This window comes from Coptis chinensis, chromosome 5, assembly GCF_015680905.1.
Source record: "Coptis chinensis isolate HL-2020 chromosome 5, ASM1568090v1, whole genome shotgun sequence".
Taxonomy (NCBI): domain Eukaryota; kingdom Viridiplantae; phylum Streptophyta; class Magnoliopsida; order Ranunculales; family Ranunculaceae; genus Coptis; species Coptis chinensis.
Window position 1 is genome coordinate 51,208,083 of NC_141460.1, and position 24,299 is coordinate 51,232,381.

Here is a 24,299-nt window from a genome sequence, read left to right on the forward strand (position 1 = left end):
CAATTTTGTTAATATCTACACATTTTACACCAAGTCCAACCCCTCAGGCATCACCTCAAATCCTTATATATTGAACCATATACTTCACTTCATGATAATAGTGCTAAATCAAAGTCTTTCATATCCAAGATCCTAGACAACGTTCATAAGAAATGGTACTTCTTCCTTCTCTTTCCTTCTTGTTTTTACTTTTGATTTTGTTCTTGTTTTTTCATACATATAACAACTTTCTTCAATCATAAATGACATCTTTCAAGAAGGAGGTAATCAACTAGAAAAATGGGAAGGATATTTGGATTGGAGAGGAAGACCTGCCTTGAGAGGTCATCATGGTGGCATGGCCACTGTGTCTTTCGTCTAAGGTAAGTAATAATTCAATCTTCTTGCAGTTTTGGGATTGATTATGGGGAGAAACATTAGTGAAGTATGAACAGAAGGTTTGGTTACATTTATTTGATTCATTTTCTGCAAATAAATGAATCAGTAGTTGAAGTACTAGAGAACTTGGCGTACTTGGCGAATGCAAGCAATCTCGCTCTATACTTCTCGAAATTCATGCACTTCTCACCATCAAGCTCAGCTAACGCAGTCACCAATTTCATGGGGACAGCTTTCCTACTTGCCCTTCTCGGTGGATTCTTATCGGACACTTACTTTACATCTTATCATATATGCCTGATAAGTGCAGTGACCGAATTTCTGGTAACTATATATGCTTATGCTATTGACTTATATTCACATCAAGAATTTCAGTTTTGAGTTTTCCTTCATGTTATCACTTACATTTCTTGTTTTTTAACATAAAGACTTGTGTTATCCAATCATATTCCTTTTCCTATACTATAAAGATCCAATCACGGAATCACCACTTGCAAATTGCAATGAAGTTTCTATTTGCTTTTTCAAGTCTAGTTTGAAACTTTAATACTATATTGTTTCAGTTGTTAGTTACTGAATTATTTTGTCTCTAGTATATATATATTTATCTATATAACAATCTATTATAATAAAACAAAATGGGTAGACAAAAAGCGGTCGAAATTGCATGGGGATCTGATTTAGGAGAGGGACATGTGTGCGGTTGAGATTTCCATAGACTTTAACTCTTAGTTCCTTCATAATTGTGACTAATTAATTTATAACAGTTAATTCTATTTAATTTCCATACTGAGAAAAGGCTCAAGGAATGGGGAGGTGGAGAGGTGTACGTTGAAGATTCGTTTTGGTTTGGTTAGTGGGCTTGGGAAGTAAATGCCAATTCAATGATGGGCGACCTATTGTTTTAATATGGGCTTTCGGGTTTCCAAATTCAATGATGGGTGGACTCCGTTCGTTACAAGTTACAACTTATTTCTCTCCCTACATCCTCTTCTATTCTTTCTTTTTTTTTTCTTTTCATCACCAAAAATCAAGTCTAATTAAATTTCTTAGTAACTTCTTGACTAATAACTAGTGTTTAGAAAACCGGACCGGACTAGTGGTTGAATTGGGGTCCGACCGAAACCGGTAAATTTTCGGTTCAGGTCAAGTATAACTTAAGTTTTTGGTTGGACCATTGGTTTAAGTTTAAACCGTGGTTGAACCGGTTCGCCGGTTCAATTCTAAACCGGATCACCTTTTTTTTTTTTTTTTATTTTTTTTTTGAAAAATTGATAATGTGGGGAGTTGAACCTAGCACCTAAACCAGATAGTCCAAACTCCAAACCAACATGCTACTATGTGTTTCTTGTATAAGAAATTCGTTTTGATATATAATATCAATTAATATTGAATTAAAACATGTATTTATTCATTTTATTATTGTAATTATTAAAAAAATTACTAAATAAACATCAATCGGTTCGATCGAGTTGAACCATGGTTGAACCATTTTAACAAAAAATCGGTTCAATCACCGGTTCGGTTTTCAAAAATTGCTAATAACAGTAATAAGCTTTAATAAACTGCATGTGACTCTTCTCCTTATTCCTCATTTGGTGCTAATCCCAGTTCTATAAATTTCTCTTCTCTCAAGTCTCACCAAATCTATTCCAAACTCAGCTAGCAGGGTTGTCTCTACTCTCACAAAAGGTTATTTAATTATTTTAAGCTGTTTATTTTCATCTTTTTTCGTGGTGTTTTTTTACAGTGAAAGAAGACGATTGTTCTGTAAATCCCCCGCCCCCGCCCACCCCTGTTTTTATATCAATTTTTAGACAAAAGTGGAAGCTCCTTTAGTTGAACACGTTGCTTCAACCTTTTGTGAGAGGATTGTTGTTGAAAGTTCTGTAAGAGGATTGCCGTCAAATTTTTTTGTTATATTCGGGTGGACTGTCTGAATTTTTTCGAGGATGCATATATATGGTTGTGGCATGCAATATGGAAATGATATGGTTTTATTTCATTAAAGTGTTCTGTTCTTAGCATTCTTCTCAAAATATTTTTTCCCTTAAAATATTTTTTCCCTTACCACAAACTCTTCAGATACATGGATCTTTTATGTCCATTGAAAGTGGTCAAAAAAGTTAATATCATCAGCTCAATGAAAGCATTTGATCTCTCATCTCAAGGTTTCCCACTTTCCCTCACTCATGCATACGAAATCAACGTCATCACTGAAACAAATTCTTTATCTTCAGTTATAAACGTTTTTTTTTTTTTAATTTCATATTCTTACACTTTTATGTCTTATCTAATTCGAGTTTTTGGCTAAGAAATATCACTTGAAGGAACAAGCTGAAGAAGCAATTAGCAAGCACGGACTTCAAAACAATTTCACTGAGGAGTCAATGTTTGTGCACTGGACGTCTTAAGGATGAGGCAAAAGATCAATTAGTGAGGACCATACTCTAGGCATGTATTCTTTCATTGATTCATGTGGTTAGTGAGGACCATACTCTAGGCATGTATTCTTTCATTGATTCATGTGGTGGTAGGATACTTTGTTTTTCATGCATTCAGAAGGGTTTAGGTTGAATGTTGATTTTTTGCTATCTCAAGTTGCACTCTCATTTATACCCGACATTTTTATATGTTTAGACTTTAGAGTAAATCATATTACTGTTTACTATTTCTTTACCCCTATGTCCCCATCAGTACATTACTACAGTCTACAGCATGAAACTGTATTCAAAGCTTAAGTTGGCATAACAGGTATTCCTTATTTTCTTAAAATTTGAGTGCTTTTGTTGATGTAGCATAATTTTTGTTATCTTTTTCTAGATTTTATTTTATTTCCCCTTTTTAGTGTTTGGATAATTTGCAATAAGATCAACAAACTATCAAAGATTTTTCACTAATATTCACATCTCCACCGGCCAACTAAGCTCGCGGCCAATGTAAAGGACGATAACACTTAAAAGAAGACTCTCTTAGTTGACGAGGTCCGTGAGTACCTTTACTGCTATGGTAGAATATCAACATTACATCTCATGTTCTGGTTCTTAATTTGTCTGTTTCTTTTTCCATGACATTGTAGTATGTTTCATTTTTGTCAGGATATCCAAGGATGGGAATTTAGTGCAAGGAAGGTGACCATACAAGTTGAACCACAAAGAGTGGTTGAGATTTCACAGGGATTTGTGTTTGATCGGAGTAGATGTACGTTCTGAATCATTTTGAAATATTTTTTTAGTAGACTTTTAAAGCACGTTAATGTGTATAAATGCCAATTAAAAAAATGGAATAAAGGCCCACAAAATAATTCATAACTATTCAGTTTAATTTGTTAAATGTTTTTTTTTCCTCGATAATATATATAATTTGTGAAATATAACGGTTGTGATAAAGGGTCAAAAACACAAAGTAGCATATGGAAAGATTATTAAAGTTATTGTGGGCTTGGGCCTCTACAACAACATTTCAGCCGTTAACTGATGCTTTAAATAATTTTTTTAAGTTACGTACGTTATTAAACCCCGTCGTTCTCGACCCTTACTTGAAATCCATCATTTAAATGCTTATATTGTGTTCTATTATAATAAAACACAATGGCAGGACAAAGAGAGGTCGGGATCGCGTGGGGATCTGAGTTAGATGTGCATGGGGATTTGCATAGACACGTGTATGGCTTAGAACGTTTTGAAACCTCAATGACATTTAAAATGTTACTTAATGAATTAAATGTTTTGTAATAAAAGATTGATTTGGTAATAAAATTACCAATTACTTCAGTTACCAAAAAATAGTTATCAATTACCCAAAAAAGTGGTTGTATTAATAGTTATATTAACTTTCTACATGTTAATTTCTACACCATTTAAGAAATTTGAAACGTCATCTCCAATTTTTGTAAAGGGAATTAGTAACTCTTTTGACTTCTTAATTTCTTAGCAAATGGGTATTAATTACTTCAAAAATCGGTTGCCAAATACAACCAAATACAATAATAAATATCTTGAGCCGTGTAAATGCAATTAACTCTCTCATTTAATCTCAAAATTGTGCGTGAAGATATTCTCAAGTTTCACGTGGGCGTTAGGCTTGGTATAACTATGGAAAGAAATGGAAAAAAAAAAAGTAAAACGTAATGCACGGAGATTGAAGATTGCAAACTTTTCATACAATTGAATTTTTGCATGATGTTATAAATATTTTTGCTTCAGCGATGGTGCTTAATCCCCAAACCTCGCCATCAGTTTCAGAAAACCAATCAAGTCTTGATAAACCTCTACATCTTCTATCAACTAAACATTAGCTATTAACTCTTCTATATTATTAAGGCTATCCAGCATATATAAAACACCACCTCCACACTCTCTCTCTCTCTTGCCATTAGTGTTTCTAATTTGTTCTTGATCTCTAATCATCTTCGAGAAGGTTCTTCATGAGGTACGAATTTAGTGTTTTTTTTCCTAATTTTAGAGTAAATAGATTTGTTGGATTATTGTTTGATGTTAGAGTATGGATGTTGGTTTTTGGTTGAGTTGTACGTTTTACTAACATTTTTAATTTGTTCCGAATTTTTAACTTTGCCGATGAAGATTCAAGATTTTGGGTTTGAATGCGAAAACCAACAGTAATTTCGCTCACAACTGAGTTGTGATGAGAAGGTCACAGACCACCCTGCTCTTTCATCTGCTCTGTGTATGCATTTATTTTGTACTTTTGTTTTCAGTTGAGTTTGATAGTGGATATTGATGTCAAATTGTTTACTTTATATGTCATGCCTAAATTATTATAATTTAGCTTTGATCCGCTGATCATAATTTAATGTCGAACTCCAATACTCTATTGGTTGTTATTCTTTGTTGACGCCACTTCTTCCTACTTATATATTCTCACTTTACGCTTAAAAGTTAAAACGTTTCCCCACCCAAACAACTGTAGTCTTTTTTTTTTTTTTTTTCTGGCTTTATTCTTAATCACCCAAATAACGCCCACCATAAATCATTAATAAACCATTATTCTTTAATCACTAATAAAGCCTTCGATAAACCTCCTAGCATTATTATAATATTATCGGAAAAAAGAAACTTCTACCATTATTTTCTATGTAGGAATTAATGTATCGTTAAGAATAGAATCAGAAACGTCTGTAATACCAATAAACCTCTTTGTCTCCTCTACTAATCACCTCTCATGCCTCAATCAAAGATCCGATTCTATGAAGGTTTTTCTTGCATTTCCATTTCCATTTTATTTGTTCAATCCAAGTAGCGATTTACAATTAAGTTAGTCGGGTTCCCAAATTGCTCTCTCAAGGTTCGCAATTATTTTATTGTTCGTTAAATGTTTAATTCCAATTTTGGTGGTCTCTTTTGTTTGTTGATGTTGATTGTTTTGCTTTGCATAGGATGAATCAGGACTGCTTCTCTAGCATTTAATTGATTTAGCTCTATCTGTCAAGGTTAGTAAGTTTCAATGAATTTAACTCCATTACTAGCTCAGAGAAGGGACATGTAGCCAGACTTCTATTGATAGTAAGATACCAACATTACATCTCATGGTATGGTAGTAAAATACCAACATTACATCTCATGTTCTGGTTCTTAATTTGTCCATTTCTTTTTCCATGACATTGTAGTACGTTTCATTTTTGTAAGGATATCCAAGGATGGGGATTTAGCGCAAGGAAGGTGACCATAAAAGTTGAACCACAAATGGTAGTTGGGATTTCACAAGGATTTGTGTTCGATCGGAATAGATGTACACTCTGAATCATTTTGAAACATTTTTTAGTATACTTTTAAAGCACATTAATGTGTATAAATGCCAATTAAAGATGGAATAAAGGCCCACAAAATAATTCATAACTACTCAGTTTAATTTGTGAAATGTTAGTTTTTTTTTCCGATAATATATATAATTTGTGAAATGTAACGATTGTGATAAAGGGTCAAAAACACAAAGTAGCATATGGAAAGATTATTAAAGGTTTTGTGGGCTTGGGCCTCTACAACAACGTTTCAAACCATTAAAAAAACATTATTCCACATTAAAAAAAATTATTTCTTACAACCAATATTTACTTTTAGTCTTTATGTTTTTTTAGATGAAAGATATATAACACTCCTTTTAGCATTTTAAAGTTACTTGCAGGCATATTGAAATTGAGATACCCACTTGCTCCAAAGCAGCGTAGCAACATATTCCAAAGGGTAACATAGGTTACCTTGGTATTGAAAGAAATAGAAAAGCACGTGGTGGAAGCCAAGTGAGCACTTAGGGTTTTGTATTGTAGCTCAATAGTTCACTTGCTTATTAGTTTCTTTGGTTTTGTAGCAATATAGGCAATTTTTGCTATTGCATTTACTGTGACTGGTGTGGCTAATAAGGTTATTGTAGCTTTATATTTGTTAATTTGGGATAAGCATTTTAGTCCCTTAGCTATGTTAGCTGATTTGCTTGCTAAGGTTGAGGAACGACCATATGCCCAAGGTGAATTAGATATGTATAAAGTCAAGTATTACTATCCTAATAAAAATGTGTTATATCTTATTTCTTGAGCTATTTATTGCATAACTCAATGGAGAAGAGTGTGCCAATTGCCGTAACACCCCTTGCTTTAGCTCGATTAAGCAACAAGAACATTATATCAATGCCATTTTCAACATCCCCTCCCCCCCTCTCTCTCTTTAAATTTTTTATAGGATGTGGGATTTTCCCATTTACATGAATTTGAAATATTTGCTTTCTTTTTGCAAAGAGATGAAATATCCATTTGTTGTCATTTGCATTGGTGTCTGGGTGTTTTGTATATTTTTTTTGTTCAACATGGTATATCCTGTATTAAAACTAAGTTCCACTACTATATACAATAATAGTTGATTGTTTTTTACTCCTTGAATCATCTTCTAGAATGTTCTTCCCATGTTTCTGTTAATGGTGGTTAATAAAGTTAAGTATACCAGTTCCAGTGAGATGTATGTTATGCATAATGAAAGCTCCATTTGGATGTCAGTATGCATGTCCATGGTTGTGTTCATTAGTCGATCAGTTGGATGGTCAGAGAGGAATCTGAGAAGATTTAGACACCAAGCAATTCCATCAATCTTTAAAGTGTAGATCGATTGATGAGTGAGATGATGATAGCGTTGTGGAGCAGTTTGTAAAATGTGTGTTGGACTATTAACCACAATAACTCCATTGGCTAACCTTCATGGCAGAATGGTTTTTGTTGCTAGAAGAGGATTATAAAGTGTATTCGGAGCCACGACTTGCTGAGATAACAACAGTAGATTAGTAAATACTAATGGATCTTAGACAAGACTAAGGAATAGCCAAAAAGTTAGTGTAGTTCTAGGTTTGTTCTGATAACATAAAGGCTTAGACCTATTATGTAAAGGACCGACAATATGTCATTTGATGTGGTGCAAGATAATAGTGACGTGCTATGAATACAAAAGAGCCATTAAGTCCAGCAACGAGAGGAGAATTGGTCCAGGCTATTGACTTTTAGCATTGGTGTATCCACTTTTAGCATTTAGGGAAGATAGTGTAGGTGGAGTTACAAGATTATAGTTAAACTTTGCGGTATTTGATTTGCAACAAGTAAAGTATGATCCGAGTTAAACCATCATCCCTTGCTACTGTGGATGGTATGTATAGCGTATATTTTTAGTATTATTCAGTCTAATGATTGCTTCAGTACTTCGATTTATTTAGTATTTATCTTTTGTATGCTCTCTTAGTTATCACAAGACATAAGAGGTTAAACAAAGAAACATATGAAGATGTTAGAGTAGAACTGATCATACATTAATCAGGTGTTGTTGAGAAGAGCCCAAAACTGTAGTTTTAACCCCTTAGCAGTCATACTTTTAGACCAATTATGTGAGTAATAAGTAAGAGTTAATACTGATTACGTGTTTTTATGTATTTCAGGCTTCAAAGTCAATTATGTGCAGGAATGTGCCACTTTGATAAGATAAAGGAGCAATGGTTGGTTACTAAGGAGTTCGGTGATTAAAGGCCAAGATTTATGAAGACAAAGCCTTTGTAAAGCCTGGTCAAAAGATGAAAAGTCAAAGTCCACGCAGGCAGAAACAGTGCACAAAGTCAACAGAACTTCCAAAGACCATATCTTTAGACTCAGACCTCGGAATTGGGCCTACCTTATGTCAAAACGACCGGCTCGGAAAGAGCTTTCCAATGGTCCAAGTCTTGACCCAATCAGAGGAGCAGAAGTGGACGAAAAGTCTGTTGAAGCGAACTGCAGCTGAAGAGGCCTTTTGGATTTGAAAAAGAATTGGGTTTTGGGCACGATTCTCGGCCCAAAACATGGCTCCAAGCCCATGCACGATTTTTGGATCTGAATGTATAAAACAAAAGCTTCACTCTTTGTTAATGGTAGCTAGTTAGACCTAAATTAAGATATAGAATTCTAGATCTAGTTTTATTAATTAATTAAGTGTTAGTTCCATTTGAATTCCTGTTTTAGATTAAATTCTTGAATCATTGTTCTTGATTGATTAGATAAATAAAATAGTTAGTTTGTCAATTTCAATTTGGTTATTTCCATTCTAGATCTAATTTCAATTCTTGTTCTTATTTCATTCCAACCATTAAATTAGATTCATTATTGTTAGATTAAGTAAATTTGAATCTTGATATTATGTTTAGTTATAATAATATGGAAAATGATGTTTTGATGACTCAAGGCTAAAACCTCCATTAGAGGGGTTGATGAAGCCTTGATGAAAACTTAGTGGTTAGTATAGAACTGGTTGTAGAATCTATTCCACTCTAGAAGGTCGTGTTTAAGCCATGAGAATGGGTAGACGACCTCACATGCTAGTTAGTATCCGGTAGGAATGCCATGAACACTAGGGATTAGAACTCGAAATTCTCGCCGTAAGAACGTGAGAATTGAGATACAACATTCTACGCTAGGTTGTTAAGTTGGATTCGAGGTGGATTTAATTCCCCTCTAGTTCTTTATCTAGATTCAAACAATCGTATTTCCGTAGCTTTCGTAGATTAACTTTAGTTTATATTTTATCTTGTTATTTATTATATTATTATATCTTGTTATTTAAATTAACGCGTCTTGTTAGCAGCAACATTTCGTAAAGCTCTCATTAGACTTAAGACTGATTTCTTAGACTTAGAAAACAATCCATGCTAGAGAACTAGGAGTGGAACGAACTTCCTACTCCACTTAGTGCAATTCGCATATGATAAGAGCCCAAAACTGTAGTTTTAACCCCTTAATAATCATACTGTTAGACCAATTATGTGAATAATAAGTAAGAGTTAATACTGATTACGTGTTTTTATGGATTTCGTGGGTAGTATTCTGATAACCGACTAGTGCATTTCGTGGGTAGTTGCATCGTAGTCTAATTCCCCTTCGTAAAGCTCTCATTGACTTTAAGTAGAGTATTGAGACTAGAAAACAAGCATACGGAAGGACTAAGAGTGGAACGAATCACTCTACTCCACTATATCTCATAGGATTGAGAGTAGAAAATATCTTTGATAAAACAAAGGCTCACAAGTTTAGTTTTAGTTTTACTTGCGTTTCGAAGTTTAATCGCTTTATCTCGTAGGTAAAACTATTCATTTTACTTTTATCAAATGGCGACCGCCATCTTAGTTTCACTTTCGTATTGTTTTCGTAGTGTTAGTACTGTTTTTAAAGTCCCATTTCACCCACCCACCCTTGTTGAATCATACTGTGGTTGTCCATTTTATAGTTGAAAAATTCCGGGCAAAATTTACACTTGGTAGCCTCTCCTTGATGGCGACCAGCCTATGTTCTTGGACACTGGCGACTGACCAGCCCTATATGGAGCTGACGACCCTAAAAACACTGTAATTTGAAAATTACTTTCGGGCCTTGGCCTTACGTGTTAAATTTTTCGATTTCGGCGGTTTTGATTCGAACTTTGCTCTTTCATATTTTTCGGTGTTCTAAATCTGCTATATACACTGAATAAAGCGTAAACAAGACGCTATTCATAAGCGAAGCAATGACGCAATCAGGTATTCCTTTCTTCCACACCTCGCATCTCCTGTTAGAGTTTTATACTAGTATATCAGAATTGTTTGGAGTGTTGCATGTTTAGTTAAGCTCGACTTAGTCTTGCATGAGATTAAGGTCTGGTAGAACAAAAACACCTAACGTAAATACACAACAACAGCAACAAACAAGTCTATCTAGTATACCACACACTACACCTCTAGCTACTATTTCACACACACCACCGATATAATGGGGAAGAAAGAGACTCCTCTCTCGGACTTCTACAAAGCCTTGGCGATAGCCCCAAATCTTGCATCGTTCTAGCGGACCAGTGGGGATTTGAGAATTCCTCCAAATATTTTTAATTTGTTACCCGTTTTCATGGTTTAGACCATGAAAAACCTTATCGGCTACATCGTAGGATTGAACAAGTCTTAACAACATTCCACCATCCTACGGTTGATGCGGAACAAATTAAATTAAGGGGTATTCCCTTTCACCTTAGCCCGATAAAGGCGGCGTCTTGGTTAACTGCCCAAAGCCCTAATTACGTGGACTCGTGGGCTAAACTTGTTCAACTGTTTATGGAACATTTTTACCCACCCCTAAAGACGGATGAGATGCTTTCCAAGATTCATTTCTTTCGACAAAATCCTCATGAATCATTTTCAGAGGCTTGGAATCGTTTCACCGATCTGCTTATAGAGTGTCCACACCATAACCTAGCAAAAGACACGTTAGTTCGTGCCTTTTTCAAAGGACTTCAACATCACCATAAAGAAGTCCTTGACATTATGAATGGGGGTAGTTTCTTAAGTAAAGGAGCCTCGGAGGCTTATAAATTTTTAGAAGACCAAACTAAGCGAAATAATAATTGGGGGGGTAGTGATGATATCCCCCGCTCAGCTAGTTCTTCTTCAACAGTTAAGGCCGCCGGTATGTTTGAAATTAAACACGATTCCGAGCTTAAAACTCTAATCGAATCACTCACTAAAAAGGTAGAGGCCATTTCTGTACAACAAAAGCCTATCCCGTCATGAATGTAAATTCAAACCCATGTAGTTTTACGTTGGAGTCCCGAGCATCCCGACTCCCATTTCCCTATAGCCTATGAACAAGCTTCTTCCATTAATAGTGAACCTAAGCCCTTGGAGACAAAATCCCAACTTCGTTGGAGAAATAACCAACAAGTCACACCTCAAGGGTACAATAATCAATATGTTAGGCCAACGCCGCGGCTTTAACCAAGCTCCACTCACGACAAGGGCGAGGTCGGGTAATTTTAATAATTATAACAACCAAGTGCAACCTCGACAAGGTCAAGCACAAGGTCAAGGTAATTATAATAATTATAATGCTAATAGAGGTATCGTTCGGTCAATAATAATTATCAGAAATCCACCTATAAATAATTCCGTGAAATAGTTCGAGTCCACACCACCCGTGACTACTACACCCACACAACCGGATCGCCTCGACACCTTCATACAAGTGAGCCAAAACTTTTCCAAACCATGGCTCAATCTAACCAACGGCTTCTACAATCCGTTAATAATTTAACCCAACAATTGGCTCAAGATAAAGCCCAAACCAAAGGTGTGTTGCCAAGTCACACGCAATACATAATCCTAAAACAACAAACCACGACCTTTGAGGTAACGGATAATACTAGTAATGAATTTGAAAATGTAGGTGAGATAAAAGCCATCACCACTCTCCGTTACGGCGAGTGGTTGATAACAAGGTAACTATGCCTATAGTTACCCCCACCAATAACCCACTACACCTACTATTTTACTAGATACCGAAATAGAAACTGAAGAGCCTACCACCGTAGAGGTACCGGTTACACCAACCTAACCTAAGAAACAGAAAAGCCAGGTTAAACATCCGGTGATACCATTGCTAAATATAGACGAAACCACCGTTTTCACAAAAATTAGCCATGTTAACTAGGGATACAAATTACGAGGAGATTAGGGGCGTTTTCAAGAATCTAACTATAAACCTTCCCTTCCTCGAAGCTATTAAACACTACCACATCATGCTAAGTTTCTTAAGGAATTGTGTACTACTAGGCGTAAGACAAATATACCAAAAGACGCTTTTTAACGAACAATTCCCAACCTTATCTGAACATAATGGAATTGTTAAGTACAAGGACCACTGTTCGATCCCTCTTTCATCAATGCACCTTAGGAGATTCCTATCTGACGACCGGCGTTATTAGACACGGGGGCTAGTGTTAACTTACTCCCATTTTATTTGTATAGACAAATAGGTCTAGACAAGATGCAACCCACTAAAATGGCGTTGCAATTAGCTGATCGGTCTATTAAGTATCCTAAGGGTGTAGTCGAAAAAATGTGTTGGTAAAAGTTCGAGATTTCTACTATCCGGCTGATTTTGTAGTCCTCGTCTGAAGTCGCTAACGACTCTGTCCCATCATTCTAGGGCGTCCTTTCTTGGCAACTGCCAATGCGCTCATTAATTGCCGTGATGGTTCAATGTCCATGTCTTTTGGCCATCTTGCATTTGAAGTCAATGTTTTTAAAACAAGGACCACGATTACCCGATTAGTCTATGGATGGAGAGGTTAGCATGATCGAGCTTTGCTCGAGATTATTTCAACAACACGTTCCTCGATAGTCATATGCCCAAAATTCTTTCCTTTGGAAAGTCGGACTCAAACATTTTCATTCCTACACTAGTCGATACACATACTATTGATGAGGGCCGGGATAGATGACTTTCTCAAAGATGTAGAGGACTACCATAGTAATGTGGATATGACCAACCTAGATGAGGAATTCGATGAGTTTTTCGAGTAGGTGAAAATTCACCCTATCAAGAACTAACTTGCACAACATCCACCTCGATTCCCCTCCTTCCACCCTTTCAAAGGAATCTCGAGTTTGCACTTTCGATCCTTTTGTTTTCTCCCCGTGCTTCATAATTTTTTAAATCCTCCTAGCAAACAGATACTTGAAGGACAAACTATTTGACACCTTCATTTTCAGAATTGAGACAGTCCCTACACACACAATGAATGAGTTCGGTGCTAAAACCACATCCTCATTGTGTACAAGCTGTCTTTCTAGAACTTATCCATATCTACCATATTCTCCACAACCATTCACTTTTCCACACTTATTTACTAGAACACCCACTCATTCAAAAATGAAAAATAAGGTGCATGATAGGTTACACAATAGGGTAATCCGACTTCCCTTTCATTCCACTAGGCTGCGTCGTAGGAAATCTTGGTGCTTGATTGTGTTTGGATATGTTTTCTGTGATATTTATATATGGAATGATCCACAACTATTTCGGTTGTTGATATATGATCAACCGCATGTCCATACATATGTTTAGATAAAGTCTCGAGTATCTGACTATAAACGACTCAATTTCTGTGTTTGGTGCACTTCCTTTCACTTTAATATATTGGTGAGTGCACCATTAAGGTAACCGGGCCCTCCCTATGGAGTGTGTGGCTGTAAGTACCGGATCCTAAGTCCACGGTTCACATAGTTCACGTTTTCCACTCTTGCATGTTTTTCTCGGATTTTTGAGTCATGTTTCTCTATGGTGTGAATTATGTCTTTATTGCTTATTGTTTTTCTTTCTAAAAATAAATAAAAAATAAAAAAATAAAAATAAACATAGTAATCTAGGAAGTCTCGGGAATCTGACTCTAAAAGACCCACTGCTAAAAACAAATTTTCTAAGCTTCGTTGTAAAAATTTGTTTGGGGGTCAGGGTGTTAAATGTTCGATACTAAAATGTTTATGTCCCATTAGAGTTGCTTAGGCTGTTTTCTTGTATTACGATTTGGATTGACATAATCTATTAATTTAGAGTTCATTCGTTCGCATAGCTTACGTCATGCACGCACTTCGAGGCGTTTTCCACTATCTCGTATGTCATCTGAAGTCGGAATAGAGTGTTTTATGGATCATTGGATAGGAAATTCCCTCCTGATCATTTCCATATCTCATTCGCATAAATCGGACCGGTAACGAAGCGGGAATTTTGATTTGAAATTCGCGAAAAAATCGAAAAAATCAAAAATTTCGATTTTGGGCTTGGGCCCAACCCGCGCCCACGACCAGCGCGCTCGCGCCCTTACATTCTCAGCAACAGTTCATCGTTTTTTTTCCTCCATTCCGCCATTAACAAAGCTCAAAACCCTAACAAAAATAAAATTAAAAGAAATACCATAAACTCCGCCAACCATCAAATTTCCAAGCTAAATCTCTTCTAAAACTAAAACCAAACCACCTCCACCAATTTAACCCAACAAAAACCACCAAAAATTCAAAAATTTGGTGCTGCGCCGCCACCACACCACCACCACCACTGTTCTTTCAGTCGGTCAAGCTAAACCACCACCACCACATCATATTTAAACCCTCACTCCATTCCAAACACTAGATGGCTCAACGAATTATACCGGAGCAAGTTTTCCGCTGCCGGACCATTTTAGCGCCGTTTTACGGTGTGAAATGGCTAGTAGAGACGAGGAATAGTCTCGGTACTTTCGACCGAAACCTTCTACCACGAAGACTTGGTCCGACGTTTCTACAACACCGGGGAGTTGGAGGGGAGTAGGATTTTGTGATGGTGCGGAAGAAGAGAGAAGGGAGTTGACTCTTTGGGCATTGGTGAGATTCTAGGCATTCGCCTAGAATCCATCTAGAGGCCACCTTCAGGGAGCCCGGTTTGTGGGGTAGAGCCTCGATGGGCGTGGACTGTCATCAATGGGAGCTACAATACAAACTCCCATTGTATGCGCCGAGCATCCCTCGGGACCAACCACCAATTCTGACCCGTGGATTGGTCGGAATGTCCTAGGGAAGGACAAGGTCACCGACATCGGTCCGACCTACCTCCATCGTCCTATGGATACTCCGGGGAGCAGAAGTCACGATTTCTGTATCACGGAGTTTTCTTGAAACATGATTAGGGGGTCCGGAAGGTCTTTGGCACCTCTTCCCGTGTTAATCACCAAGATCATCTTTGAAGATGAAAGCGACTCCGGTCACGAGAGGGATTTACATTACCCCGCACCGTAACACGCAGCGTATCTATAGGGAGTGTGTCCAACAAGTTTGGAGGAGGGCGGAGGATAGAGAGGAAGAAGAAGAGGATGGTGGGGCTGGGAATGAAGAGGAGGAGGATGAGGATGCCTCCGGGGATGAGGAGGGCGTGACTGCTTTGATCACGGATGCCTTCGAGGTGTTGATGCGTCTGAGAATGCATGGCTATGCTGCTTCATAGGGGCATCGTTCACTAAACACTATCTGCCGCGAGACCTCCGGACTTCGACAGGCGACTATTCATCACAACCGAGATCCGCACCCACGAGAGGATGAGATGAGAGATGGGAGCGCGGGGCTGAGATGGAAGCCAGCCGGTTTAGAGTGGATATGCTTGCACGCTTCCCACCTCATCTGGACTCGCCAGAGGACACGGCTTTTTGAGGCATGGCGTCGTCGGCGAAGGGCGACTCTCGTTGGACCATCTGGAGCCCGGGGAGCCACCACTAGAGAGTGTGCCCCCTCCGCCACCCGGTGCGAGCTGTTTAGAGAGTCCGAGGATTGATAGTGGTTGTTGTTTTATTTACTTTTGTTGTGTTATTTACTTTTGTTGTTTTATTTACTTTTGTTGTTTTATTGTAATGTAATTTTTATTTCCGTAATTTGAATATTGTAGTGGTACTCCAAATGAAATTTTAATATAAGGGCTTATTTTCATTATGCATGGTTGTTTCATATTGACCCCACCTTCCCAACTTGTTTGGGGGTGGTTTTATCAATTCAAGCATTATTTTTGTATAACCCTCATTATTAGAATTAATTCTTGTCAAGGTGAAAATATGGTTGTTTAGGCAGAAATATGATTAGGTATCATTGTAGGATGAAATCTAGATTAAATAGGTACATTCTATCATAAAATCAACCTAAAAGATACTGGGTTTGAATTAGAATCCAGGATATGAGTTGTTTCCGTTTTCGAGTTTGGAAATTTTAGAATTTCCGGAAACTGCCGTAATTAGTTTTGGCAACTTTCCGATCCTTTTTAGCAACTTTAAACCTATATAAACTTGATACAAACTATCCTCACAACTCACACTACACCTAAACTCCATCACTCACCTTTCAAACCCGCGATTCCCACGTTTCGACTTCATTTTCGCAAAAGCGCAACTTCGGGCCCGCCCGCGCCAAGTCAAAATTCAAGCGACTTCGCCTAAAACACTGGAATTCCAAAATACTAATAAAAATACCCGTGCCCTCCTTGGCGACTTCAGCGCTAGTTCTTGGAATTCCAAAACACAAAGAGCGCGACTTCAGCCCACGGTTGGCCTTCAGCGCGACTTCGTGGACCAGAAATTTTCCAGTTTTTCGCGTAGTATCCGGATCATTCGCAGCTATCCCAAAGCGTAATTTTGAGATGACATCTCCAACATTGATACGGAACAGTCTTTTCGAAGATTTGTTCCAAAGCACTACTTACGGTGCTTGGTTTTCACGAGGTGATCACATATGTTGGTGGGAACCTCTTATGGTAAGACCGGGCTGACTTTATTCTCCAAAGACTTGCATCTTATTTTTATAATAACTGCATTTTCTTTGAGAGACCGGATGGAGAACAAGTGTTCTCCATCAACATTGACGATGAACCAATGGAAATTACGGTGTTCTTGCTAGCATTTGTTCTTGGACTTGCTATGCCCGGCTGAGATACAAGACCCATGGTGCTATTAGGTTCGATAATATGCATGTCTACACTTATGAGTCTTTGCCGCGAGGCTTATGGGGCAGGCATTTTCCGTATTGAGGACCAAGGGGACTATAACGTTGCCACTTGGTAGCTTTGTCCATGAACATAGGAACTGTTATGTTGTGGATTATGCTAAACATTTTAGGGGAATGGCATTTTTCTTGATGAATGGCGCCACTTGTAGCGTTTTCCTTGCTTTAGCCAATGGGCGCCCGGTTCTATGACCTTCCCGAACTTTGATGTCTAGTTTAGCGAGCCCATACCATGAGGCATAAGTACCTTCTTATGCCTTATAGTTTCCGCGTATTATGCTATGTTTCTTTCCTTTTTTGTACCGCGTTTCCGCGGATTGGATTAGGATAGACGGTCACGACCCACCAATAGTATTATTCAATCTTTCCGTGCAATGACTTGGCAAGGGTGGCGGATACAACCTCCGCGGTTGCACCCTACACCCATCGGACCAAGTGGCACTTAATAGGTTAGCAACCATAGATGATAAATGGCGTGAAGCACCGCAAATTATCATAGCATGGCGGGGCCGCGAAGGAGCCTCACTTCTTTATAGAAGTAGAGGATGGCGAAGATGACCGAATAACAGCGGGAGTGGAGGTAAGTTTTATTTCCTGTTAGTGTCTGCTTATGTCCCAAGCAATTTAATTTTGTTAACCCCATAATGGGTAGAACTCGTATAGAGTTGAGTCAGTTTTATTTCCTATATTAGTACGTTCTAACCTTCTTTTGCAGATGTTCCTGAATTTCCGCGGCGCTTGAATGGTATTTTTACTACCCTCTTTATTTAAATGCTTTGAGGACAAAGCATGCTTTTTGTTTGGGGGGGGGCATAGAAACACGTGTAATTAAGACATCTGCTAGGATATAAATATGTATAATATGCATTTGTTTTCTAGTTAAAATTTCAAAAATTTAAAAATATAAATAAATAAGTTATGCTATACACTTAGGAATATTGGTATTGTTTTCTTTCTCATGCTCTTAACAATCTAGAAGTCTCCGCGTAGCTTTTGCATCGGAATAATAGTTAGAAACTTAGGTTAATATGTAGGTAATAATCTTTGCATCTATCTATAAATATATTACATGAGTATCTATGATTGTTTGGCAGTAAGTTTCTGAAATCTAGGCTAGAGTACTTATTCTACAAATCCTGAGAATATAGCCTAAAGCCTTATATGAGTGAAACATTTGAGAAATGACACAAGGGAGAAGTAAAATCCGGATAGAGAAATCACACGTCCACTTGCTTGATCACTATGCCATATCCTAAAAAAGAATTTAGGCCCTCTTTGGATCGATATAGCGAGAAATTCAAACCTATGAATTATTTTCCGCTAGTAAGCCCTTTGAGCCTTTCATTAGCCCTTCCATAAACAATTCCTTCCTTTACCAAAACAAAACAAAAAAAAAAAAAAAATAAAATATATATATATATATATATATAAATATATATAAACCTACCCAATTAAGATAAGTCTGAAAATAGAATGAGTGAAGAAAGAGAAGAGAAAAACACATTGTAAACAAAAATTAGTTAGTTGCTTCAGAAAAAAAAAAAAAAAAAGAAGTTTCCATCCAAGGAAAAGAAAAAAAAAAAAATAAAATAAAATAAAATAAAATAAAAACTCCAAAAATAGAATAAAAGGGAGTCAAAAGCCAAAGAAAAAGAAAAAAAAAATATGGCTAAGGATGGAAACAAAGTGTAGAAGCAAAAGTAAATAACAAGGTTTTCTCTAGTTACATAATATGAAGACTCTATTATCTCAGACTTGTCCTTTAGAATATCCGTTCCTTCCTTCTTAAACCATCTCCTAATCCCCGTAACACCTAATAAAGATCTCTAGCTCAATTAGGAATAGGTTAGTGTGATAGTAAGTGGCAGATGTGTTTGATCGACTCTGGCTTCACCTGTATCATTGAGATTGTAAGGTAAAGTGTGCCCACTTGTACACTTTGGAGTAGCGAAAACTTGAGTGGAAAAATCAGAGTGTTGTTTCTTGACTATTATTGTGAGAACCTACTTAAGGGCGTTATTCGAGTTCTCGAAAACAAACACCGCTAAACATTTTATAGTACTACTCATTGTGTATATGTTTATTGTAGATGATAGATTATTATGCATATATTAGCTTAGGTTTTGACTTGGTTATTCTTGTTCATAGCTAGTGAGGCGTATAGATAATTTGGAGCATGAATAAGGAAACAATAGTTTTATTTTCTTAGTCGTTGTAGTATAGATGAAGTTTGTGAGTACCTTCACTGGAAAACTCTCCGAGGCTATAACTTCGTCCACTAGAGAATTCCTAGTGGTTTAAGGCCTTGTTGCATATGGTCAATGCAATCGCACTCAAATAAAAGAGTAGTTAGAACTCCATTTTTGGTCACTTATTCTAATTTCTCATCTTTGCTTGAGGACAAACAAAATCTTTGTTTGGGGGTGGTTTGATAAGAGCCCAAAACTGTAGTTTTAACCCCTTAATAATCATACTGTTAGACCAATTATGTGAATAATAAGTAAGAGTTAATCTTGATTACGTGTTTTATGCATTTCAGGGGCTTCAAAGTCCATTATGTGCGTAAAATGTGCCACTTTAGCGAGATAAAGGAGCAAAAGTCAGCAGAACTTCCGAATGCCATATCTTTGGACTCAGACCTCGGATTGAGGCCTACCTTATGTCAAAACGACCGGCTCGGAAAGAGCTTTGCAATGGTCTAAGCCTTGACCCAATCAGAGGAGCAGAAGTGGACGAAAAGTCTGTGGAAGCCAACTGCAGCTGAAGAGGCCTTTTGGATTTGAAAAGAATTGGGTTTTGGGCATGATTCTCTGGCCCAAAACATGGCTCCAAGCCCATGCACGATTTTTGGATCTGGATGTATAAAAACAAAAGCTTGACTCAGTGTTAATGGCAGTCAATGGCAGTTAGGTTAGGTAGATAGCTTAGAATAGAAAGTAGCCATTAAAATAGCTTCTAGATCTAGATTTAATTGTTTTATTTAATTAGTTTCAAATCCTTTATTAGATTAAACCTTTGGATCTTGTTCTTCATTTGATTAGATCAATAAAGTAGTGTCCTTTATCAATTTCGTTTTTGTCATTTACAATTTATTAGATCTAAATTCAATTCTTGTTACCATTCAATTCTTAGTTATTAATTAGATTCCATTATTGTTTAATTAAGTAAATTTCAATGCTTTATATTATGTTTAGTTTAAATTTAAATGGAAATGATTGAATAATTCAAGGCTAAACCTCCATTAGAGGGGTTGAGAAACCTTGATGAAAGCTTGATTCAATTATCGGAGATTGTTGTAATTTCCTTTCCACTCTAGAAACGTTTAGTTCACCATGAGAATGGGTTTAATCGTTCACATGCTAATTATTAATTGGTAGAAATGCCATGTGTAATTAGGGATTAGGAAGAACCGATTGTTCTGCTTAGCAGTTCAATTCGATTACGGCGACTTCGTCGCTAGTGGATTAAGTTGAGTTAAGGTGGAATCAATCCCCTAAACTCCTTACATCGAATCAACGTAGCATTCCCTTAGTATTCTGATAACCGACTAGTGCATTTCGTGGGTAGTTGCATCGTAGTCTAATTCCCTTTCGTAAAAGCTCTCATTGACTTTAAGTAGAGTATTGAGACTAGAAAACAAGCATCTGGAAGGACTAAGAGTGGAACGAATCACTCTACTCCACTATATCTCATAGGATTGAGAGTAGAAAATATCTTTGATAAAACAAAGGCTCACAAGTTTAGTTTTAGTTTTACTTGCGTTTCGAAGTCTAATCGCTTTATCTCATAGGTAAAACTATTCATTTTACTTTTATCAGCATCGAGAGTAGAAGCTTTGATAAACATAGGCTCAAAAGAGTAGTTTTAGTTTACTTACGTTTGGAATTCATCGTTCATTTCGTTGGTAAACTATTCATTTTATAGTTATCAAATGGCGCCGCTGCCATCTTAGTTGCACTTTAGCATTGTTTTCATAGTAGAAGTAGTCATTTTTAAGTCCCATTAAACCCACCCACCCTTGTTTGTTTCATCTTTGTGGTTGCCCATTTCAGCTTTGACAAATTCGAGAAAAATACCGCGAGCTACCCCAAGGAGGAGAGCGACCAGCGCTAAGTTACTTGGAATTTCATCTACCAACCGAAAATAGAAAGGAGAGCGACCCGCTAAAGTTCTTGGAATTTGACTTTACACCGACCACCCGCTTGAGGGCAGGGCAGCCCTTTTTAGCTGAAATTTTCGGATTTCCACGAGGTTTGATTCGAACTTCGAGTTGTCAAGTTTTTCGTGTTCTAATCTCTTATATACACCGAACACGCTACACAAGATGCTATTCATAAAGCGAAACAAGGACGCTTATCGGGTATTCCTTTCTTCCATACCTCGCATTTCCGGTTAGAGGTTTTCTACTAGTATATCGAGAATTGTTTGGAGTGTTGCATGTTTAGTTAAGCTCAACTTAGTCTTGCATGAGATTAAGGTGCGGTCGAACAAAACAACAAACGTAATTATACAACAACAAACAAGTCTATCTAGTACACCACCCACGGCACCTCTAGCTACTATCACACACACCATACGACATAATGGTGAAGAAAGAGAGACTCCTCTCTCGACTTTTTACAAAGCCCTGGCGATAGCCCTAAATCTTGCATCGTTCTAGCGGACCCGATTAGGGATTTTGAATCCCCAAACATATTTAATTTGTTACCCGTTTTTCATGGGTTAGACCATGAAAAACCTTATCGGCTACGCGTTAGGGATTGAACAAGTCCTTACAACAAATTAAACCGGGGGGTATTCCCTTTCACATTAGCCGATAAAGGCGTCTTGGTTAACTGCCCAAAGCCTAATTACGTGGACTTCGTGGGCTAAACTTGTTCAAATTGTTTATGGAACATTTTACCCACCCCTAAAGACGGATGAGATGCTTTCCAAGATTCATTTTTTTCGGCGAGAATCCTCATGAATCATTTTCTCGAGGCATGGAATCGTTTCACCGATCTCCTTATAGAGTGTCCACATCATAACTTAGCAAAAGACACGTTAGTTAGTGCCTTTTTCAAAGGTCTTCTACACCACCATAAAGAAGTCCTTGACATAATGAATGGGGTAGTTTCCTAAGTAAAGGAGCCTCGGGAGGCTTACAAATTTTTAGAAGACCAAACTAAACGGAATAATAATTGGGGGTAGTGATGATATCCCCAAAATCTCGTTAGTTCTTCTTCAAACAATCAAGGCCGCGGTATGTTTGAGAAGAAAACCGATCGAGAACTTAAAATTTACTCGAATCTCTAACTAAAAAAGTAGAGGCTATTTCTACTCAACAAAAGCCTATCCCCGTCATGAATGTAAACTCCAACCCATGTAATGATAAAAGTAAAATGTATAGTCTACCTACGAAATGAACGATGAATTCACAACGTAAGTAAACTAAAACTCTACTTTTACTAGTCTCATTATCAAATCTTCTACTCGATCACGAATTGCACTAAGTGGAGTAGGAAGTTAAGTTCCACTCCTAGTTCCCTAGCATGAATTGTTTTCTAAGTCTAAGAAATCAGTCTTAAGTCAATGAGAGATTTCACAATTCTGAACTAGACTACGATGCAACTACCCCGAAATGCAACTAGTCGATTATCGGATAACTAAGGGAATGCTACGTTGATTCGATGATAAGGAGTTAGAGGGGGTTGATTCCACCTTAACTCAACTTAATCCACTAACGGCGAAGTCGTCGTAATCTGAATTGAACTGCTACCGCAGAACAATGGGTTCTTCCTAATCCCTAATTACACATGGCATTTCTACCAATTTATAACTAGCATGTGAACAATTAAACCCATTCTCATGGTGAACTAATTATTTACGAAGTGGAATAGAAATTACGGCGACTCTACGATAAAAGCGGGATCAAGCTTTCATCAAGGCTTCTCAACCCCTCTAATGGAGTTTAGCCTTGAATCATTCATAATCATTCCCATTTAGATTAAAACTAAACATAATATAAAGCATTGAAATTTACTAATTTAAACAATAATGAAATCTAAATTAATGACTAAAATGAAATAAGAACAAGAATTGAAATTAGATCTAGAAATGGAAATGACAAAATCGAAATTGATAAAAAAATACTACTTTATTGATCTAATTAAATGAAGAACAAGATTCAAGGTTTAATCTAATAAAGGATTTGAAACTAATTAAATAAAACAATTAAATCTAGATCTAGAAGCTATTTTAATGGCTACTTTCTATTCTAACCTATCTACCTAACCTAACTGCCATTGACTGCCATTAACACTGAGTCAAGCTTTTGTTTTATACATCCAGATCCAAAAATCGTGCATGGGCTTGGAGCCATGTTTTGGGCGGAGAATCGGGCCCAAAACCCAATTCTTCGATCCTAAAAGGCCTCTTCAGCTGCAGTTGGCTTCCACAGACTTTTCGTCCACTTCTGCTCCTCTGATTGGGTCAAGGCTTGGACCATTGCAAAGCTCTTTCCGAGCCGGTCGTTTTGACATAAGGTAGGCCTCAATCCGAGGTCTGAGTCCAAAGATATGGCATTCGAAGTTTCTGGCGCTTTTGCTCCTTTATCTCGCTAAAGTGGCACATTTCTGCACATAATGGACTTTGAAGCCTGAAATGCATAAAAACACGTGTCGGTATTAACTCTTACTTATTATTCACATAATTGGTCTAACGGTATAATTATTAAGGGGTTAAAACTACAGTTTTGGGCTCTTATCAAACCACCCCCAAACGGCATTTTGCTTGTCCTCAAGCAAAGATGAGAAATTAGAATAAGTGACCAAAATGGAGTTCTAACTACTCTCGTTTTGTTTGAGTCGCGATTGCATTGACCATATGCAACAAGGCCTTAAACCAATAGGAATTCCCTAGTGGACGAGTTATAGCCTCGTGAGAGTTTTCGATGAAGGTACTCACAAACTTCAACTATCTTCTGGCGACTAAGAAAATAAAACTATTGTTTCCTTATTCATGCTCAACTATCTATACATCTCTCTAGCAATTGAATAAGAATAACTAAGTCAAAACCTAAGTTAATATATGCATAATAATCTATCATCTAC

General features: G+C 37.2%; 1 pseudogene across 1 annotated transcript in view; it reads left to right on the top strand.

Annotated features, from left to right (window-relative positions):
• Positions 1 to 322: 322 nt before the first annotated feature.
• The window catches only part of LOC147497841 (protein NRT1/ PTR FAMILY 4.6-like), a 79,504-nt pseudogene continuing 55,527 nt past the window's right edge, over positions 323 to 24,299 (top strand). Inside the window, exons 1-2 of the transcript XR_015195269.1 lie at positions 323 to 362; positions 485 to 702. The product of XR_015195269.1 is annotated as a protein NRT1/ PTR FAMILY 4.6-like (transcript). The remainder of the gene's footprint in view (positions 363 to 484; positions 703 to 24,299) is intronic.